Here is a 22,198-nt window from a genome sequence, read left to right as displayed (position 1 = left end):
GGTGAAGTGTAGGAGTCTAAGCCTTTAGTGTACCCATCACCCGACTAGAGTACATTGTACACAATACGTAGTTTTTCATCTCTCACCCCTCCCACCCTCCCACCTTTGAAGTCTCCTGTGTGTATTGTTCCCCTCTATATGACCGTGTGTACCCATAGTTTATCCCCACCTTCTAAATGAGCACTTGATTTTTCATTCCTGAGTTATTTCACTTAGGATAATGGAAAACAGTTCTAATTTCCTGCAAAAGACATTATATCATTGTCTTTTGTGGCTAAGTGGTATTCCGTGTGTGGGGTGTGTGTGTGTGTATATGTATTCCATTTTCTTTATCCACTCATAGCTTGATGCCCACTTAGGTTGATTCCATATCTTTGCTATTTTGAATAGGGCTGCAATATATACATGAGTTTATGCATCTCTTTGATACAAGGATTACTTTTCCTTTCTTTCGATACCCAATAGTGGGGTTGCTGAATCAAATGGTAGTTTGTTTCTTTGAGAAATCTCCATACTGTTTTCCATAGAGGTTGTACTAGTTTACATCACCACCACCAATGTATAAGTATTCCCTCTTCTCTGCATCCATGACAACATCTATTTTTTTTTTAAATGTTAGTTCATGTTGTTTGCCCACTTTTAAGGGAGTCATTTGTTTTCTTCTCATTGAGTTGTTTGAGTTCCTTATAGTGTTTGTTTCTTTCTCTGTTCTTTTCTGGATTTTCTAGGTTTTATACTGTGAACATTTTTTTAATATCTTGAGGAACACTTTTCATTTGTTTACCAACTCTGATACGCAGGAAGGAGCAGGACAGTCTCAAAGACAATGTGGACCCACCCCACAGGAGCTTATCCATGCTCCTCTGATGGGAACTCCTCCAGAAACCATCCCTGCCATCAGACCAGAATGAACAAATGTGTCCTCCGCAGGGTGACCACATATCCTGATGTCTCTCTTACGTCCATGGCTGGCTTTGCTTGCTGATCTGTGAGCCAGCTTTGGGTAGGTGGCCAGTGTACAGGGTGGCTCTGGGCCATGGCCAGCAGGCCCCCACAGCACAGAATACCACCTGCTAGGAAAGAGATCCAGGTGAAGAGCAGGGTGAGGTGAGGACCCTGGGCATTTCTGAAAAGAATCTTTCCTCTGTGTATTTTCTCTCATTCACTTTTTTCTCACTCTGATAGAATAGCTGAAGACTGTGCCATTATTATTGTTGTGAGGGCACCTGCCATGCCTTGAGTGTTCATGGGTGCCCAGCACTGTGTTGACTTCGGAGAAGTCACTTACTCTTGCTCACTTATGAAGTGGGGCTGTCCCTGTTATACCTCAGTGAGGAAACGGAGTGCTGAGGGCCAGACAGACTGGTATATATAAATAAATGCCCAATAAATAGTTATGACTCCTGTTAGTAACAATGACCTTCTCCCAATCTTGTCAGCTAAGTATTGTCATCTTTATTTTATAGACAAGGAAAGTGAGATAGAAAGAGCAAGATGGAGGAGGGAGGGACATACAGGCATGGAGACAGAGAGCAGAAGGCGTGGGCGTGTTGACCAGCACGTCATGAAGAGCTCCTACTTTGGCCGTACAAGTTATTAGGGCTAACTAGTCCTGGCACTTGCACCTGATGGCTCTGAGTGCAGAGGCATGCCATGTGGTGGTGAAAGAAGTGGGCTCTGGGACTTGAGAGTGTTGTTATATGCTGCCCTCTCCTGCCCATGCTGTAGGACCTTGGAGCACTTGAGCCCCTGTCCCTCCCTTGCCCTCTTGTAAAATGGGGTTGTTAGTAGCACCACTTCATAGGAGTTACCTATTTAACAAATATTTATTGAACACTTACTAGGGGATTTCAACATGGCTGTATCCAAATAGGGTGATTACAGCAATTCTGTTTTAAGGGCCAACTGTGGGCGAGCCTCTATGCTGAGCACTTTTCCTACCAAGTTGCCCCTGCTGCTCAGGTCACAGTAGGAAGAAGACCAGTGTGCCCCACTTTAGAGAGACTCAGAGGATTCAGACCTGCTCAGAAACACTCAAGCACAGTCCACTGGGAACTTGAACTTGGCTGTTTGTCTGACTTGAAGTTTCTGCTCCCTGTGGTTGGGCAGCACCTACATAAACTGTGGCAGACAACACAGGAAGAGTGGCCCCTGCTCACTGCAGCAGAGCAGACCAGCACGGGCCTCACTGTCTGTGGGTGGGCTGCACCTCAGCCTCTGTGTCTGGCCCACATCAGTAACCAGATCAGGCACATCGGCATCCCTGTGGGCTGCTGTCATCCTCCCAGGTGGAGGTCTGCAGTGAAGGACTCTTGGTCCAGTTCCATGACTCACACCTGGGCCCCTGGCTATGCACTCTTCATTAACTGTCACTTCCCACCCAGGCACATCCTGTCCTGCTCTGTCACATGTCCACTCTGAGTCCATTTGGGACCTAGAACCTAGGGGTGATCTGGGCTCTGGTCTCAGACACATCGAGAACTGGCTTTGAACAGGCACATCCTCTGCCTGACCCTGCCAGGTTATTTAGAGACCTGCAGATCAGCCACTGGCCACCCTGAGGGCTGCTCCCCCTCACTTCAAGGCTGCTTGTCTGGAGCAATATTTGGCAAGTTAGATGATAGGGACATGCATGAAATGCCAAGATCCTGTGACCAGTGATTCCCGTACCACCTTACTGTGACTACCTTCCCAGGGAACTGAGGAATTTGTTCTGTTTCTCAGTCCCTCTCCCCTCAGCTCTCCTTCGAGGCACCCCATTCATCAGTGGAAGAAGCTGCGTGAGGACGTGCTCCCACCGTCACAGAAAGACGGAAAGCTCACCAGCCCCTCACGGTCTTTCTCTGGCCTTGTCAGCTATAATCCTCCTCTGACAACGCAGAGGGGATTGGAGGATTCGGGGGAGCGGTAGAGAGGGTGCCAAGTTTCTGGATGTTCATTGCTACTACCTCCTCAAAGGCTGATCCAGGATTCTGAGGGATTTGCTGACATCTTATGCTGCTTCGTTTTCGCTCCCTTTGGCCGCGGTACAAAGCTGCACAGACTCTCAGATCCTCTGTCTGGCTCTGCGCAGTGTGCACCCACACGGTGTGAGATCCCAGGCCCACCCCTTGGAGGCAGCAGCACTCAGGGGCCCAGACTATTGAATATATATAGGAATTTGTTTTAGCTTTGAAATGTAGCCCCAGTAATTTGCTTGTTCTGTCTTTGCATTGGTTTCTATCAATAAAATGTAGTCAAGAGGATTTATCTAGTGACTCTGCTACTGTGTGACCTGGGACATTTGGCAGCTTAACTTCAGTACTGCCATCTGTGAAATGAGGATGACATTAGTACTCACCCTAGAACTATTTATATTAAATGTGTTTCTATCTGTAGATGTGTTAGGATAGCTCCTTGACATGCCCTGAACGCTCAGTACCTGTTGGCTGTGTCCATGCTCCACTGCCTTCTAATGATGTTATCTTGGGCATGTTACTTATACCCTCTGTGGCCTCAGTTTCCTCATTAGTAAGGGGTATAACAGGACCTATGTCATAGTGGCTCAAGTGTGCCACAACATGGGAAGTGTTTAGTTGCGCAAATGAAAAGTGCTATGTATATGGCCAGTGTTATTATCTTTAGGGAGCTATGTTTTTGAAACTAAGCCTGTTTTTCTTTTCTCCTGTGTTGTTCCTGATTCAAATAAAAGTCTCATGAACTGTTCATGGTACCCTGTCCAGGACTGTCACTATCCTGTTGCATTTTGAGAGTGTGTGCATATATGTACGTGTATGTGATATGAGTGTGTGTTAAATGGTTTCTTTTGCTATTTGGGTATTTGAGCCATGTATACCCTGTTTCCATATGAAAATCTGCATATCTGATTGTCTCTGCTTTGCCTTCTCTGACCAGAGACATCTCTGTCCCATTAACCTCCCTATGGGCACACGGATATGATAACACTTACATGGATGTGTGTGTGTTCTGAATATTTATCTCTGTTGTCAAAGCTTTATCTTTTTAAACTAGATAAACTTCAGGCTGGGATAGGCAGCTTAAAAATTGTGTGTGAGGTGCTCTTCTGTTTGATTAAAGAAATTTGTGAAGAAAGAAATGTGTTAAGCTGGGAGTCTGGTGTTGGAAAGTATTGTCAGAGCCAACCAGCTCCTGGCCAGATAGTTTAGAACCAGTTTTGCCAACCTGCTGACAGGTGGGCTCTGCTGCTGGGTGAATGGGAGGAACTGGCCATCCATTTTCCCCAGAAAGACAAAAAGAGGTGAGCCTGGAAAGTCTACGGGTAGGTGTGAAATTATCACCAACTCAATTTGCAGCTGTCTTGAAAAGGACGCTCTGCTGTTTCTCCCTTGGTGGATTTCTGCAGAGAACAAACCCTACACAACAGACCTCATCTCCTCTCTAATCAAGTGGCAGCCGGGCTGCTGAACACCATGATTGTACCCATTGTGCCTTTCAGTGGCCTGTGAAATAATGACTTCTTAAAAGAACATCTGATTTCACAGCAGCCTCAAACCCTGAATTTTCCCTGGATACAGATGTTTCTCCTGATTTCTGATAACTGGCAAATATTTACCTGAAGTAAGAAACAGTAGTGGACTGTGAGGCGCCTACTAAGTTGTTTTTTATCATGTGAAACTAAATATAATTTGCCATTATCTTCCCAAAGATAGCATGAGTAATGTTGAGTCTGATGCTACTTTTCAGAAATAAAATGATGATTTTCAGCAGCTTACGGTGTCTCATATTCAGGCAACATGAAAAATCACGTAACAGGACACATATCCTAGTCATTGTCCAGTAATATGCATTTTAAAACAACTGAATTGAAGAATATTATAGCTGTTAATGTGCCCCATAAAAACTGGCATCCACTCAGAACCGCTCAGCTTGCAACTGTCTCAGTTAGTTTGGGTTGTTATAACAAAAGTACCACAGACTGATGGACCACACAACACAAGTTTATATCTCATAGTTCTGGAGGCTGGGAAGTCCAAGATTAGGGTAACAGCATGGTTGGGCTCTTGTAAGTGATCCCTTCCTGGTTCACAGATGTCCTTCTTCTTACTGTGTCCTCAGATGTCAGAAAGCAGAGAGAGGAAGCAACCTCTCTCATGTCTTTTTTTTTTTTAAGGCACTAATTCCATCATAAGTTCTCTACTCTTATAATTTAATTACCTTTGAAAGATCCTGTCTCCAGATACTATCACCTTGGGGATTATGTATTCCATATATGAATTTTGTGGGAACACAAACATTCATTCCATAGCAATCACCTTATGTGGAAATAGGGTCTTTGCAGATGTAATTAATTATGGATCTTGAGATTGGGTCTTATTGGTTTTAGGGTGGGCCCTCACTCTAATGACAAGTGCCCCTATGGGAAAAGACACACACATGCATACAGAGAATAAAGTCATGTAGAGATGAAGGCAGAAATTGGAGTGATACATTTGCCAACCAGTGAGTGTCAAGGATTACCAGTCATCACCCAAGCCAGAAGGGAGGCATGGGACAGTTTTTCCATCAGAGCCTCCAGAAGGAACCAGCCCTATAGATAACTTTATTTCAGACTTTTAGCCTCCAGAACTTGAGAGAGTAGGTTTCTGTTGTTTTAAGCCACCCCGTTGGTGGTAGTATATTATGGCAGCCCCAGGAAACTAATCCAGACATTCTAAAAAATAACTAGCCAGCCTCCTCTGAGTCTTATTAGACAGGTGCTCATGTTACCTTCATATGGTACTGCTGGGGACGTGGAAAGCATGAAGATCACAAAGGACCAAGAAAGACTGAGAAACTCTCTTGAAATAGAGGGGACTAAAGAGATAGGAAAACTACTGTAATGAATACTTCCAGATTGAAAAGACATTGATGAAATTTCAATAAAATCTAGGTATATTTAGGTAATAGTATGGCATTGGTGTTAGTGTGGTGGCTGTTTGGAGTATTGGTTAGTAAGTTTGGCATTTACAAAAGGGTGAATGGGATATTTTAAAAATAATTTTTGCAACTTCTTTTGATTCTGAAATAATTTCATAATGAAAATTAAAACACTGATACTAATGTTTATAGGAGAAAGATGGGACAGAAAGAGGTTTGGGGGAATTATCTTGGACATGTTAAGAATGCCAAGCTGACTCACATGTCCTTTTTCACAGTGAGGACATAGGCTTCATCTCTTAATTCAACAATACTTTTCTGCTTAAAATGGTGAACATGTTACATTTATTTATATCAAGACAGATTCTGTCACACACTATGGGTACTAAAAAGTTCACTCATGAAAACACCCTTTGCTTCTCCTCACTTGAAACGGAATGTTATGCTGTTATGGCAGATCAGAGAGAGATGAATGTGGCTTTGAAAATTGATGGATGGCAAGAGCATACAGTGGGTCAACTTTTAGTTCTGTAAGAATTCTACATACTTCTTTCCAAAAAGGCTGTATTAATTTGCAATCCTGCCAGCAGAGTAGAAGTGTTCCCTTCTTTCCATATCCATGCCAGAATCTGCAGTATTGGGATTTTGTGATGTGGGCTAATCTTACCCAAGTTAGGTGATATCTCAAGGTAGTTTTGATTTGCATTTCTCTGATGATTAAAGCTGATGAGCCCTTTTTCATGTGTTTGTTGGCCATTTGCCATTTGATCCTGCAATATCATTACTAGGTATCTATCCAGATGAACAAAAATCATTTTACAACAAAGATATTTGTACCAGAAAGTTTATTGCAGCTCAATTCATAATAGCCAAGTTGTGGAGGCAGCTTAAATGCCCATCAACCCATGAATGGATAAAGTAATTTTGCTACATGTACACTATGGAATACTAGGCAGCCATAAAAAGATGGAGACTTTACATCTTTTATGTTTACCTAGATGGAGCTGGAACATATTCTTTTTAGTAAAGTATCTCAAGAATGGACAAAAATGTATTCAGTATACTCAATACTATTATAAAATCAATATATAAACACTTAAACATTCATATGAATGATAAAACACTAATATAGTCCAGAAAGAAAAAGAGGAGAGGAGGGAGAAGAGGGGGAGGCTAAGTGGAGGGAGAGCATTTGGTGGGATCTCGCTTAATGTGCACAATTCAAGGGTACACTTCACAACAACTAAGCGTATGTTATGTCTTACCACAAAAAAATGAGTGAGGTGATGGTTATGTTAATTAGTTTGATTTAAGCATTCCACATTGTACTCCATGAATATATACAGTTATGATTTAATAAAAATTAAGTTAGGCTAGGCACCCGTAGCACAGTGGTTACAGCACCAGCCACACGCACGGAGGCTGGCAGAATCGATCCCAGCCTGGGCCAGCTAAACAATGACATCTGCAAAAAGTAGCCGGCTTTGTGGCAGGTGCCTGTAGTCCCAGATACTCGGGAGGCTGAGGCAAGGGAATTGCTTAAGCCCAAGAGTTGGAGGTTGCTGTGAGCTGTGATGGCACAGCACTCTACTGAGGGCGACCTAATGAGACTTTGTCTCCAAAAAAAAAAAATTAAGTTAAAAAAAAAAGAAAATTGATGAATGGAACAAAAAGGTATTTGGGGGGTAGGTTATAGTGGGGCACATACAGAATAACCCCAAATCCCATGTTGGTGTAAACATTTAGTCTTTCCATAAATGGAGGAGGGAGTAGACAGTTTTACATTAGAATTTTAACAGGGTTCTTTTGTTATTTCATATTGATATGGGGGTACAAATGTTTAGGTTACATTGATTACATTGTTTTCGTTTCCAAGGTAAAGTTCAAGTAGTAGTTGAGCCCTCCTCTAGGGGGTGTGCTGAGCACCTTCACACTGTGCGTGTTAGGTGAGATCCCACCACTCTTGATTGGATTAGGATAAAATATCCACAGGATATTTTTGTTAATTAAATTTTTTCTTCTAAAATAAAAAAGTGAAAGTATTTTTAGAGAGTAATTTCCACTCCCTCCTCACCAGAAAAGAGCTCTATGTTTGGTTTAAGATAAAATGCCCCAAGTGGAAACTTATTGGAAAATTCATTTATTCTTCATTCTGCTCTCCCACCACTTTGGGGCTGAGGCTTGGCCTCTGTCACTGTTCTCCTTGGTGGCCAATGTGACAACACAGCTTGTGTTGGTGGTCCAGTCAGGCTGAAGTACCCAACTGAGGAAAAATCCTTGGCTTAAGACCTCAAGACTTTCTTTTTTTTGGAAACATCATTTAGATTTTGTTTATCACAAAGTCTTTCTTGTGTTTCTTTTTGGCACAATTAAGTAGATTTTAGAATTTGCAGTTGTGGGTCCTTAATATATTCACCCCAAGATGCCTTTATGCATCTGTTATATATTTCCATATTGTTTTTGCTAATAGTTTTGGAGAGATTTAAAACATTTGAACCTTTTTTTCCATGCATTAAAGACAGCGTCTGGAGAAAGTTAAAGGCCTAGAGAGTTATTAGTTTCTTTGTTCCTCTCATTGTGCTGTAGTCAGCTGCTTTCCAAACCAAAAGACCCCTTTCTTCTTATCTTTCTTACCTTTTCATTTTCTTTTTAAAATAGGCTTTGGGTTATTCAAGAGAATTGGATTAACCCTCTGGTATAAATTTTTACTGATCCCATTTGCTAATTTACTATGTCTTATCCATAATTCAATTGTAAGAGACTTTAAGATCTCCATATACACATGGCAAATACGTGTTTTAGAGAAAAAATATTGAACAACTTAATATTGAATCAAATATCTGTTTTAAACAACATGTTTACTTTAAAATAGTTTCATCTTTTATGGTGGACTGTTGTTTTGAAACAGGCTTTATTATTCTATCTTTACATCTTTTGTTGTTGTTGCTCATTGTTTTCATCTTTGGATCTCACAGTGACCATAGTAGCCTTTTTATATTATTTTGCCTTTATAATCATTGACCATGGCATCATAGTTGGTTCCTACTTTGCGGTATTCCACAAGTGACATAGCTTTCAGCTCTTATAAAAATTTATCTACCGAAATAACAGTAACTTGAAATTTACATGTCCATTAATTCACATACAAAATAAAACCAAGTTGTTTAAAAATGGTATAATAGACTAAAAGGCAAAATCATGAAGGATTACAAACAAAAGGTGAATTGGTTACTAGCTATACATAGATGGCTTCTCTTATTTCTTTTTAGCTACTGTAATAAAATTAGTCATTACAAGTGTTAGGACTCAGAAATGTCACTGAGGTTGGATCGCCTCTGAGCTTCTGGCTTCTTAAGCTACATTTCACACTAATCAGACTAATTAAACAGACAAAGACCATGATGTAAAAGTTTAGCATTTGTATTATTAGGAAACATTTCTGAATCACTTTATTTTTATGAATATGAAATTAATAAAGCTTAGACTACTCGATATCCAACTCTTTACTTAAATACATATTTTTGCTTAAAACAATTTCAGCTAAAATCTCTAAGTAACGGTGTCCTTGAAGATGTTTTTGGAGCTCAACTACCACTTCAGAAGGCCCATTCTTGTCACACATCATTTTTGTAGCAGCTGGCTTCTTTCACTCTCAGTACACTTCCTGTTAAATATGTATGGTTTGTTGGTTTTATTTTAGTTGCAGTAACATTTTCTTCTTTCTCTTTGTTATTTGTAGCATGTAATCTTCTGGACTTGCAGCATTATTTCCCATGAAGCACCTCTTTTCTGTCTTCTCTCTCTCTTTTTTTCCCCTTTGTATCCCCAGAAATCTATGTTTTGCATTAAACTTGCCTTGCTGGTGACTGATAAAGTTTCTTCTTTCTGCCATGCAATTTTTAGAAGGCACAAAAAATTGTGCCTTGTACATCCATGTAGTGTAGAAATGCTTCACTTGGGGAATGATCTTGCCCAACTTAAATTCTTTAACAGAATTAGAAGTTCTGGGTTACCTGGGCTGTGTGTCCTGAGATGACTCTTTGGATGACTGTGACCACACTAGAAATTTGGAGGAGATGTTCATGGTGTAGCCCCCTTAGTTTCCTCACCCCATCAGCAGCACCCTGAATGTCTTTTGGGAACTCATCTTTAGTGACCACTGGGGTTGGATTCCAATCTGAGGCTTAGTAGGTTTAAACTGATCAGCATGTCCCACCACCTCTGAGCTTACTGGTTCACAGATGGCCTTACAATGATCAAAGTCAATGAACAGTCAGAAGAAATCTGAAGACCCCATATTTTGCCCATGAGAGATGTGGTGACTGTAAATGCTGTAGCAATTTTGTGTCCCTATAAGAGCAAAGGCTGGAGATGCTGGGCCAGGGGGATAGGGTGAAGGGCCAGGATGGGTGAAAGGATGAGGCTGGAGCCAGCCCTGTAGGGTGCAGAATGGAAAGAAAGATAGAAACTAGGTCCCTGGCAAAGCCATGGACAGTCTCTGGATCCATTTTCCCATAAAGCCATTCTTACTGTTCATTTTTTTAGTTCTATAGATTAACATCTTCTGAGGTATTTTGAGTAAGGTTGTTTGGTTCCTTAAATTAGGAAGATTCCCATTCTGAAGAAGTAGAGAGTTCCCTGACATAATTATAGCAGTAATTCTTAAGCAGCATCCACTTAAGCAGCTTGGTGGATCAATTAACGTTCTCCATTTCTTCTCCCATTGGTATAAATTGCTTTGGCTGGTGTCTACAGCATGCTGAATAGCCACAGCTAGAAAAGGTCCCTGAAGGCTTTAAAGGCCAGGAGCCAACACATGAAGATTGGCTAAGTATTAAAATAAGGTGTTTAATGTATTATTTTTAAAAATGATTCCTTGCTTTTATCTTTTTGGATTAACCAACCAACTGTATTTCATGATCACATCAGCGATGGGACAGGTGCGTGCTGACACACACATACACATTCGGTCAGTTCTTTTCTCTATGGAACGGGGTGAGTTATAAATGGGGTGCTCATATCCAGCTTGGTTTGCTTGGATAGCAATTTATACTACTTGTTTTCAGGTATTAATAAAAAGACTTCTTTCTACTCTCAAAAGTGATACAGTTTGGATAATCAACTTGTGGTAATCCTGGCTATAACTAATTCGGTAGAATTAAACCTGTACCCTTCAATTTTTCATGAGTCATTTATGCGACAAGAGGAGGGGATATTCAAGACCCTTTCCTTGCCACTCAGGAGTTAGTTGTTAGTGTACATGAGCTACAGAGGTGCAGAAACTGAATCAGTTGGTCTCATTTAATTTGGCTATTGAGGTTGTTCAGTAAGCCAAAGAAATAATTGATAAATGAATTTGTAGGGTGAATAAGGTCCAATACCAAGACGGCTAGAGTCTCCTTGTTAATAGTTCTTGGCCAGTGTTATTAGAAGTTGGCATCATTCCTAGTGTGTATCATGTGCTTTGGAAGCAGTTAAAACTTTGAGTGGTTTAGTTCAGGGAGGTTGATGACCTATAGATCTTCACATGAAATTGGGCGGCAAGGGCAAGGGCTTACAATGTTCTAGCCATGTGGACCTGGTGCCCTGGTGCTGTGTCCATCAAAACTACCTCAGCACAAAATTGGCCCTGTGAGGGGCAGATCTTTCCTGAGATTTACTCACAAAGCACATCATGTCTTGGAACATCTTTCTAAACTTTCTCAGGCCTCCTTCTGATCTTTTTTGTTTTGAACTCTTAAATTTTAGATTAACATGAGGGTACAAACTATTAGGTTATATAATTTACACTTGAAAGGTTAAAGTTCAAGTTGTAGCTGTGTCCTTGACCCAGGGAGTGTGCCGTACATCCGTGTATTGTACTCACTGGGGGAGGGGAGCTACTGAACTTTTATCCCTTCTTGAATTTAACTGAGATTTTCTCTCATGTAGATCCATGATTATTAATCTCCTGGTTTCAAATTGGTGTTGAGTACATGTGACACTTGCTTTTCCAATCTTGCAATACTTTACTTAGGAGAATGTTCTCCAAATCCATCCAGGTTGTTACAAAGGATGCAAAATCACCATCTTTTTATGGCTGAATAGCATTCCATGGTATACACATACTACAGTTTATTAATCCATTCATGTGTGGATGAGCATGTGGGTTGTTTCCACATCTTTGTGATTGTGAACTGAGCTGTCACGAACCTTCTGTGCACCTGCTTCTGACTCTTGCTTGCACTCTCCGATGGGTGTAGAGCTAGACGTGTCCTTTGTTATGTGACCACATCTATGTTTTCACATTCTTGCGGCTGAATGGCTTCAATCATTTGCCTTTTCAGAGTAGGAGGATAAAGAGGATATATTTGTGTTTTATTAAAGAAACAAAGGCCTTTTTTGTTGCAATGTGTGTTCTTCTGTCACCTGCCATGGCACACATGGCCTAGGCATTGTCAGGGCTTCGGTGTATAGTAACTGGAGAGAGAACCAGGAGGACAGAGGAGCTTTCTGCCTGGGCTGTGGGATCTGCATTTCCCCAGCTCCAGCTGGCTGTGGCCACACTCGAGACATCATCCCGGTCTGCCCAACACCTGTGCGTTTATATGGGCTAAGATGGTTAGCCATAGTTGGAGCAATGGATTTTGAGTATCCCTGAGTTAGATGTATTGGTTAAATTTTTTGTAAGACCATGAAATACATAAAATCTTTAAAATCTTTAAAGATTAAAATCTACTAAAATCTTTAAAAGATTTTGTGTATTCTACCTGAAGTCACTTACCCAGGATGGATTGTAGTGTGTGTGTGTGTGTGTGTGTGTGTGTGTGAGAGAGAGCATGTTGGGAGAGGAGGACAAGACACAAGGCCCTTTCTATTCATTGTCCAAGCAAAAGGAGATCAAGATTCCTTTATTCTACTACCCTCTTGACTATCTGGAGCCGTACCTGTGTAGCAGCATTACATTTGGAAAGGAGTGCGCCTTTCTTGGGAGTTTAAAAGTAAAGTTGGTACAAATGCCCCTGTAACTAGACTTGGCTATTTTGATTCCCAGACCTGTATGTTCATTAGATCCCACTTCCTTCCCTACCCCATCTCTTCAAGTTATAGAAACCAAGGCTCTCTAGAAATCAAGGGATAATAACAGACCTTGATCCAGGAGGGAGACTGTGTCTCCACCACCCACATCCCCACTCCCACTGTACTTCCTCTTCAGTCAGTGACAGCAGAGTTGTAGGCAGGCCGTGCTAGTGGCACACAGCACAAAGGCACTCCATCACCTTTCTCAAGACCTACCTGAGATACCGGCTCGGTGAGACCTGGCCCTGTAGCTGGCCCGTCTTTCCTTTTTCGGTGCCCAGAGCTCGCTGCTTACCCTAATCCACTTGGTCTTTCTCACCTATGAGCCAGATTGACAGGCTTATACCTTTGTGACATTAAGATTAGTGAATAATACAAATTCCAGTCACCCCTCAATAAAGTTGTTAAAACAAATAAACAACACAAATTGCTTTCTTCACCTCCACAACCCCTGCTCTGACCTCCTTAAAAGCCTGACACGACTCACTCAAGGCTGCCTGTTGTCTCTCCATATAAAGCTCATGTCAAAGACAGGAGCGTTACCTCTTGCCTCTAGGTGTTGAAAACAAACAGCAAACTTAAACTTGGCCCACTTCCTTTTTTAAATGTTCATAATCCACTTATCTCCCTGCCTGTGGTTTCTGGGCCTGCAGTAGTGATATGTGATTCTGCTGCCCGATCTCCTGCTCCCTGCGCCTCCCTAGCTGCCATCCGGCCTGCCTTGTCCAGTCTGCGGCTTCTCTGTCTTTGCACCAGCAATATCCCTGACAGCTCCTTAATTGCTACATGCATTTGTACAGTTCTCTGGCAATTATATTTCAGACCCTGTCAGGGTACCTGCTAGCCTCAGGGCTGTATTTATATTAAATATCAATAAGAAGCTGATAGTATCAGCCCGGATGGCAGCTCGCAGAATCGTATTTTACTGGGAGCCAGGTCTGTCTGGAAGATGGAAGGAAGGGATGTTTAAATTTCTTTCTTTCTTTTGAAAGGTTCAAATGAGAGGAGACTTTCTGAGTGAATGTGGGAATGGGCTGCTGTGGAATGATGACAACGATCTACTTCTGTGTGTTGTCCTTTATTCTGTACGACTTGCCATGACATTAATTCTCTCCAGAATTATTTCTTTTGTGCTCCCTCACCGCCAGGGAGCATAAGACAAGACTTCAGGTTTTTTTAAAATGCTTGTTGACTGAATAGATATTTGGCTTTATTTTGTAAGGAAGGATCAGGACATATGTCAAGGGGTCAAGGGCTGAGTGGCTCTGTCCCACCCCATCCTCTAACCTGTGTACCCTCAGGGCCTCCACTCAGGAGGTGTGAAAGGAGAACCCAGGTTCCTTACTGGTGGAGTGGTATTCCCTGACCCTCCAGGAAATAGTGTGGGCCTTCCTTCTTGGGAGCTATGAGTGCGGTTGGGTGAAGAGCAGAGCAGCTGGCAACGTGTGGACACACAGTCTTGTGAGCCAGGAGAGCCCCCCTGAAGGCTACACACACCCGGATGTGAGCTGTCAAGAATATCCTGTTCTCACCATTCCCATTCTCTCATGCTGCTTATGATAAACCGTATCAATTGGAGACGCACTGGAAGAATAGCTCAGAGGAATGTGCATTCTGAGGATTGCTACAACAGAGAAATTAGTTTTAATCAGCAAATCCATGACAATCCAGATGTTTGGGGACAAACTCTTCCCTGATGCAGTCAATTAGAATTCCCCATTTGTGCATGGTCTGAGGAGCATGCCAGTCCCCTCTGGCTAATTTCTCCATGGTGTGGCTTCTCTGAGGTTCTGCTGTCCAAGCTTCCTGCTGTTGGAGACTCCCCACTTGGATCTTCAGTCTCTGGCACAAATGCCTGCCATCAGAATTCAAAACTTAGACCAGCATACATTTACCAAGCATGTCCTCTCTGGACACCACGGGCATTTCTCCCTCTGCCACCCTTGTACAAGAACCCACATGTCCCCCTTGATGACTGCAGGAGCCTCTAAACTTTCCCTTCCCCCCTTCACACCTGCTCTCCACTTCAAATCACAAAGGTGAGTCCCTGCCGTCAGCAACCATCCAGGAACCTCTACTGTTCTTGAGATTGAGGATAGCTGTCGACCACCATCTGCAAGACCCTGCTCAGTTCCCCCCACCAAGCCCTGCCCCATCCAGGCCTTTAAACTTACTTTGGACAGGACCACTCTACCCCACCCCCACCAGGCCTACTTATTTTGCAGATTGCAGTTTCCCCCACACTGTGCATGTCTAGCTTTGCTCATTGCTTCATTTACAAATCCTAGCATGTTCTAGGCACACAGTAGGCATTTAGCAAATATTTTCTGAATGAATGAACAAATGCATACTATGTCCAGCAGAGGTGCTAAATTCTTTTGGGCGATATTAGAAAATATAACATGTATTAAATGGTTAAATGTTTTGAATGAGTTGTTCAGTGATAATAACAGTTACTACAAGTGGAACTTGTAGTGGTTGGTAATAACAGTTACTACAAGTGGAAGCTTCCAGGAGATTGGCCAGGATGTGGATGTGGGTGTACTTTGGGAGCTGGAGGCGAAGTAAATTTGAAAAGGGGTCACTGGCCAGATCAGAATTGCTTGGAGCCTCAGGCAGCCAGACTTAGTCTGTCTGTGATCGGTTATCAGAAATGACTGAAGCTTCTGGAGCAGGCTGGGTGTTCTGGCTGTGGGGCTCAGCATAGATTCTCAGGCAACACGCTGGAGTTCCTGGGAACTGCTACAAGAGTCTGGCATTGTTGGCCTGGGCTGGCATTGTTCTAGTACTTGCTGGTGGGAAAGGGTGATTCTGTGTTCACCCAATCCTGAACCTGTCCATGATGAGTTTTGTCTCTTTTCTAACCCGAACAAACCCTCAAGAAGGAAGTGGGTAATGATTCTTCAGCTTTTCCTTAGCTTGCAAGGGTGACTTAATTAAATATCATATATCAAGTAATGTGTTTCACATGCTATTTTAGACTCAGAGGCCCCCTGAGATGTGCATATCTTCACTCAGGAGTGTTTTAGCCTGCATTCTAGATTTCTGAATTCTATGCCTTACAAATGTCCCTTCTGCAATCAGGACCCAAACCCAAAAGCTAATGGTGATAAGCTAGACTCACCGCCTGCTCTGCAACAGAGCGTGGGGGAACTCCTGGACAGGGGCTCTGGATTGGTCCCCAGAACTACCTTATCTTCAGTCATCTTGTCTCCTCTAACTCACCTTCATGTCCCAAATGTTAGGTGCAAAGATGCCATGTCAGGGTCTGACTAGAGTCACCTTCTCCACAGATCACCCATTCTGTCTACTAGCTGGGGGCAGATGGCCTGCTCCGAGCCACATGTTACCTGGTCTTGGGACTATACCTCCCCTGTCACACTTTTCCTCCAGCTCCTCTTTAACATCTGGTAGGAACCCAGTAGAATTCAGGGCCTCCCTCTGTTATCAGGTAGATTGCTCAAGAAGCTTAGCTATCTGTCTTGGGCAAGGAAATATACTGGGGCAATGGACTTCAAAGCTTTGAGGATAAGTTTTCTCATCTGTAAAATGGGGCTAGGAAAAGTAGTTTGTAACTGCCTGGAAGAGTTATTCAGAGTGTGTGTGGCCCATTATAGGGCTCCATAAATGGTATTTTCTGTGGCTATTACCATAGTATTATCATCATCTTGATTTCTATGCTGTAATTTTCTTCTTCTTAATAGCTTTGACAAACACTTGTGAATGGTTTATTCCAGGAGATTAAGGAGAAAGAAACGCAAATTTCTCTGCAAAATTTAAAATGCATTAAGAGAGGAAGGTTATTTACAGTTGGTATGTGTAAGGCCAAAAAAAAAAGTTTAATCATTGATGTGAAATCTCACTGGGAAAGTAACGCTGAAGTTTAGCTCATGGAGGCAATAGGCCCAGAGACTATAGCAGGGGAGGCCAACCTGTGGCCTATAGGCTGCCGGCTGATTATGTGTGGACTTCTTTTGCTAATCAGCTTTCGGTAGTGTTTTTGTGTTTATTGTGTAGCCCAGACAACTCTTATTCTTCCAATGTGCAGCAGAGAAAAAAAAAAATAGTTGGCCACCCTTGGTCTAGAGCGTTTTCTGGGATTTTTCATGCCATTTGTTTCCTGGCTCCATCCAGAGCAGTTCAGCACTGAGCTGTGAATCACCCTTGTCCCTCTGGTCCCAGGGATGCTAGAAATGGGCTCCTGCTTTGTGAAAAGCAACCTGCGTATCACTAAGTCTAGAGAAAGGGTAAATATTTGGCAAACAAACCTGTTTTATAATTCAGCACACATTAAGGACTATTTTCCAGTAGATATAAGTGTTTGATAATTAGCATCAAAACTGTTCATTATTTAATCTATGATCTATTTAGACTGAATGGGAGAGATGTCATTTACTTGCTGAAATGGGAGACATGAAAGCTATCCAACCATTCTCCTCTTGAATTTGGTCCAAAATATGACACTGAAGAAAATGCCTGCGTGGGCTGATCCCCAGGCTCGCTGTGCCTGCTATAATTTTACGGCTGAGAGGTGCACAACTTCAGAGAAACGTAGGGAAGCCTGAGATCCTGGCAGGAAACACCCTCCTCACAAGGGCCACACTTCAAAAACCCTGCTGCATCTGAGCTCTGTCCTTTCCCTTCAAACAATGGTTTTGGGTCATCGTCGTTTGTCTGTAATTCTATATAAGTTTATAATTGTTCATGTTCACTCAAATTCTCTAGAAATTGAATGGCAAGTTCAAATTAATACAGTTCTGCTAATTCACTAGAGAATAAATGATATTGAAAAAGATGGAGTGTATATCAGATGTCTTTGAGGTCTGGAGAGGAAACATAAGCACTGAGGCAACCATGAAGATTCCGATTGCTTGTCCTGGGAAGAGGAAGTAGGCTATGCTTGCTACAGATTTCAGAAAATAAATTTGATTTTGGAACCATGAATAAAGGCGTGATGGGCCTTGGCATGAATGGAGCAGATTATGTCTGTTGGAAAACGTACACTTGGCAGGAAACTTTGCCGATCTGCTAAACTCCTTACTGTGGCCTGCCCACCTTTCCTGCCTCATCCCCTACCTCTCCCCATCCATCCCTGGACCCCAGCAGCACTGCCTCCCTCCCTTGTCGTCCCCCAGGACCTGTTTCTTCCCAACTCAGGGTTTTTGAACTTGTTGTTCCCCCTGCCTGCAGCGTTCTTGCTGGCCCAGGTGTTTGGGGGCTGATGCCTTCTTGGTATTTGGGGCACCTCTGCTGGAAGTCTTCCTCGATCACCCTCTCTGCGCAACTCCCTCTGCCCTTTCCACACAGGGGAGCTCTCCTCTGGCTCCCTGTGGAATGCCTGCTATAGGAGGTGTTCAGCAAACATTTGTTGGATGAACAAAGGAACAAAGCAGTCAGAGTGCCTTGCTCTGATCATTTAGGGAAAGGAGAAAGAGATGCAGATTAAGTCTCCCCTGGATCATCTCAAGATGCTATGGGTGGGGAGGGAGGTGCTTCCCACAGTGTGAGGACTGGTGGTGTCCCCTGGTGATGAATGGGTCCTCCCACTGCAGAACAGGAAAGAGGAGGCTACTCTCATCTGTTTTCTGCAGATACTGGGGCTCAGGGAAGTTAAAGCACAAGCCAAGTGAGCTGTCAGTTTATTGCTTGGATCCAGGGGGCTGACCATCTTAGGCAGGACTCAAGGAGAATGGAACTCACAACTGAAATAGGGTGATAAGAGGGGCTGCCTTGTTTAAAGATGCAGAACTCAAAAGGTATGGGAGAGTGTGTAGGGGGCATGAAGTGAGGACACCAGCCATCTGCCATGTAAGGAGTCCCATGTTGCAAAATGCAAACCTGATGATAAAGCACAGGCCAGAGTCATTATTTGGGTGGAAATAAAAGAAAGAAACTACAAAAGCTATTTGCTGTTGGGTTATGTGATAGTTTACAAAGCCAGATCAGGGGTGTGGGAGATGCTCTTTAGATGCAAACTGAAAATTTATCACACGGGTGGTATGTGACTCTGACTCCCCGAACATCTGTGGGTAGTCCGTCTTAGTGAAAGCTGAACATCTGATAAGTTCTTGACTGGCATCGGGGGTAATTTAATGTCTCAGAAGGTGGAGGAAGCAGACTACTTGCTGTTCCTGTACTTCATATTGACCAGGATGAGTAGTAAATTAATGTGGATTGGATAGCAATACTGGAGAAAATGATCATGCTGTCCTGAGTTCACTTCATTGATCGGAGAATGCTAGGGACTGATACATCCACTAGACAGTGAGGGAAATGACTCTAATCCAATTTAGTGCGTTACAGTGGGACTCATTGACAGAGGTCAGGAAGAATGACAAGCTCATAAAAATATGATGTGCCCATGAAAATCTGAATTGTTCTCATAAAGAAGAAAAGGGTGAAGGCCTTTAGACATCCTTCATTAGGTAAACGTTAAAACATTAGGTAAACGTTCACTTAAGAAATTCAGGTTAAAAAAATGTGCAAATCATGAAATACAGGTATTCTGTGTAGAATAATTAAGAGAGTATGTGTCCTTCATTGAATAGTGTTCACAAAAGATAAGTTCTTAAGTCCTACCTCCAGTACCTGAGCATGGACCTTATTTGGAAATAAGTTCTTTGCTGATGTGATGAATTCAAAGATCTTGAGGTGAGATCATCCTGAATTTAGGGTGGAGCCTAAATCCAATGACCATGTCCTTCTGAGACAAAGGAAAGAGAGATTTGACTCAGAGATGTGGCAGGGGGCATGTGAAGATGGAAATAATGAGTCTATACGACAAGGAATGTCAGGGATCCCAAGGGAGCACCCAGAGAGATGTGGAACAGATTCTCCCATAGAATCTGCATCAGGCACCCACCCTGCTGCCACTCTGATTTTTGGACTCCTTGCATCCCAAATTGTGAGAGAATAAATGTTGTTTTAAGACATCTACGTTGTGGGTATTTTATTACAGCAGCCATAGAAAGCTAATATAGTGCATAAAACTCCTAAAAAGGTGAGAGGTGGAGGTAGATGCCAAAGCTCAGATACACCTGACCCTTGAACACTCTAAAAGAAGCAAAAGGGATTTTAAGCAAAATTTGAAACAAGACCCAAACATGGAAAGGGGTAAGTGCTACTTGGGAAGATGCTGTCTTTGTCACCAGAGACTGCAGAGCAAATTAGCTCAGCTGCTATAGAGGGAACTTCAGGCTGAGCCCCGGCCCACACCCCAACACGACCTTTGGGACCACCTCATTGAACACAGGAAGGGGCTGGGATAGGAGTGAGGGGGAGACAGCACCGACTGACCCTTGGCTTACTTCACTTCCACTCTCTGTCAGCAAAGTTTGGAAAATAATGTTCAACATGTATATATATTGACCTAAATACATAGATGAAGTCCTCATGTAATTTTCCTAGCTCCCCTCCCCACTATATTTTAAAAAACTGTAACAGTAGACAGCTATTCAAAAAATTTCCCTTCTATTAAAATTGCTGGCTAAGCAAGCTTATAAAATCAATACACAGTTCTTATTTTATGAGCCAAAAGAAGTGTTATTTCACATATTGGATCAAATGGGTGTGTATAACACAGCTCCCATTTTCAGTATGTCGTACTTTCCAGCGATTCTACTTCCTCTTCTTCACTCTTCCCTTGGAAAATCAAAAGCCCCTTCTTGAAGAGGCATAATTTTAGAGCAAAACTTAGTGTCTAAACGAAGTTTGTGGCACATCCTCAGTTCCCTTTGCATCCCTGAAGATGCTCATAGTTCCACAGGGGACAATCTTGCATTGCCAGGGCCAGTTAGAGGCTTGGGCAGCCTTGTTCTACCCCCAAAGAAACCATACTCAGGGAAAAAGAGGTCGGGGCAGTGGCTCATACTTGGAATCCCTGCAGTCTGGGAGGCCAAGGCAAGAGTATTCCTTGAAGTTAAGAATTCAAGACCAGTTTCAGCAATAATAAGACTCTGTCTCCACAAAAAACAAAATTAAAAAAATTAGCTAGGCAGCACTTGCCTGTAGTCCCAGTTACTTGAAAGCTGGAGGCAGGAGGATTGCTTAAGCCTCTAAGTTGGAGGCTGTAGCAAGCTATGATGATGCCACTGTACTCCAGGCTTGGTGATGGGGCAAGACCCTGTCTCAGAAAAAAAATAAGAAGAATTGTCTCAGTAGACAAATCCCAGTCACCACACTTAAGAAAGACAATTGTCTAACTAGAAACTGACTTCTTAACATGTCGAGGCCGTGAGCTGGTGAAATGGAATTTTTCCTTCTTTTTGCAGGTTTTTATATGCAGACATAATCAAGGCCATTGATAGAGGCACGAACCGTGGGGTTTTCAGTGTCATTATTGTATTTGCATCTTTAAGTGGTTTTGCTGCTAAGCTCAAGTCATAATAATTATTATCAAGTTTGGGCAGGAACATTAAAGAATTCTATTTTCCAGGATTGGGAGGATAAAGTCTTCCTAAAATTGCTCTGGTAAAAGGTTGATTTGGTCATTTTCACTCTATGAGGTGGTTTATTGTAGTTTAGGAGTTAGAGCATTACCTTTGACATGGAGGTCAGAACCCCAACTGCCTCAGTGATCTGAAGGACTCAGTCAGGGTGGAGGTCAGAAGGCAAGACCAGATGCCAGGTGCCTCCGGTGGGCCAGTGCCCTGCAGAGGAGGGGTCGGGGGTGTGGGGGCCAAGCCTGAGTTTCTGCGTCAGGGGGCCTGATTTACATGAGCATTTCTAGCATTATTTTGCTTGTTTACTCTGCAACTTGAGGACTACAGTGACAGAATCTGTCCTCACTCCTCCTGTATGTGTAGTGCTGAGGAATCTCTTGATGAGGGTGTCACAGGGTGATTGCTCTGACTCAGAGCTCCTCAGGGACCACTGGGAAGGTGCTGAGCTAGCAGAACAGCTCCTTGATGGGCATTTGGGTGCCTGTTGTCATTAGCTATTTTCTGTCCGTTTGTTTTACTTTCCAAACAAGCCCATCTCTAGAGGTGGGTATTATTATCCCCTTTTTACCAATAAAGAAACCTCAGATCATTAGTGGTTAGGTGCTCCTCAGAAAGTACATTTCTGCTTGTGTAGAATGGTGGGTAACAGGGATCCTGCCTTGCGGGGCTGTGAGGGGATGTCAGGAGATGAGGTGAGCACAGTACCTGCCATGGCAGGGCCTCAGGGAAAGCTCCCACCCAATTCCTGAGTCTTGATAATGTTCATCATGTTCCCACTCTTACCCACATCATAGGAGGACTCGATAGTCATTTCCATTCTG

General features: G+C 42.8%; 1 protein-coding gene across 1 annotated transcript in view; it reads left to right on the top strand.

Moving 5' to 3' along the window:
* The window catches only part of CACNA2D3 (calcium voltage-gated channel auxiliary subunit alpha2delta 3), an 876,027-nt gene that overhangs the window by 387,075 nt on the left and 466,754 nt on the right, over positions 1–22,198 (top strand). The gene's annotated exons all lie outside the window — the stretch shown is intronic.

This window comes from Otolemur garnettii, unplaced genomic scaffold (assembly GCF_000181295.1).
Source record: "Otolemur garnettii isolate 467f Iridium unplaced genomic scaffold, OtoGar3 scaffold00002, whole genome shotgun sequence".
Lineage (NCBI taxonomy): Eukaryota > Metazoa > Chordata > Mammalia > Primates > Galagidae > Otolemur > Otolemur garnettii.
This window is presented reverse-complemented; position numbering and strand designations above follow the sequence as displayed.